This window comes from Echinops telfairi, unplaced genomic scaffold (assembly GCF_000313985.2).
Source record: "Echinops telfairi isolate 266 unplaced genomic scaffold, ASM31398v2 ScPeMD7_7415;HRSCAF=8453, whole genome shotgun sequence".
Lineage (NCBI taxonomy): Eukaryota > Metazoa > Chordata > Mammalia > Afrosoricida > Tenrecidae > Echinops > Echinops telfairi.
Window position 1 is genome coordinate 754,734 of NW_022111315.1, and position 1,029 is coordinate 755,762.

Here is a 1,029-nt window from a genome sequence, read left to right on the forward strand (position 1 = left end):
GGTAATCTTGATAGATGTTCTTGAGGAATATAGGACAATCACAGCGGCAGAAAAAGTATTAAGAAAGTTTAAAGGAAGAAGTTGTGTATATATAATTTTATATAAGGCAATATTAGACAGTAGACAGGTGGTAACAGGTGAAGTGGAGGGTGATGGCTCATCAAAGGATAAATTAGGAATCAGGAGGGTGTGTGTGTGTGTGTGTGAGGTAGTAAACTATTTGAGGGGAGTTGGTTAGTGGTTTAAACTGTGGAATGCAAAGTTGGTGATCTGAAATGTAACTACTCGCAACTAATTTATAATTTTTTAAATAAAATATGGAACATGGAAAACTTCATTGGGGAAGAAAAAGTCCAGGAAAGTTGTGCCCAGGAATTTTTCTCCATCACGACCATGCACCTTTTCATTCCTTGAGGGTAGCAAGGGCTGTCCTAGAAGAATTGTATTGGGAAACCTTGCCTCATCATCCCCACTTCCCTGATCTTGTCCTATCAGACTTCGTTTGTTCTCCAAACTCAAAGAACAGTTAAAAAGCACGCAGTGGGAGTCCCTCGAGGAATGCAAAGTTGACTTTGTAGGAGAAGAGCACAGACATTTTAGGGAAAAGGTTAGAGAGATGGAAACATTGCTTTTGGAAGTATTTAGACCTGGATGGAGGATATATAGAGAAACAGTAGCTTCATATTTTGATATTTTTTGTTTACTAAAGGTTTTGTAGCAATACTTTTTATTTGCCCTCATATTTAAGTTAAAAAAGAAATTAGGGAATTTATAATTTTAAATACTTAAATAGGTGAGGAGTTTATGTATTTTTTAAACTTAGTACAAGAATTACACAAATAGAGCATATTTCGTGAAGATTATACTCAGGAATTTAAAGTCTGGGAAACACTGTGCTGAATGGAAAAACTAGAGAACTAAACACAAAAACATCACTCCTTCATAGATGATTTAAACAATAGTTCCAGTATTCCCTATATCCATGGACAGTTTTATTATATTCGCATATAAATTCAAGAATTGTCCATT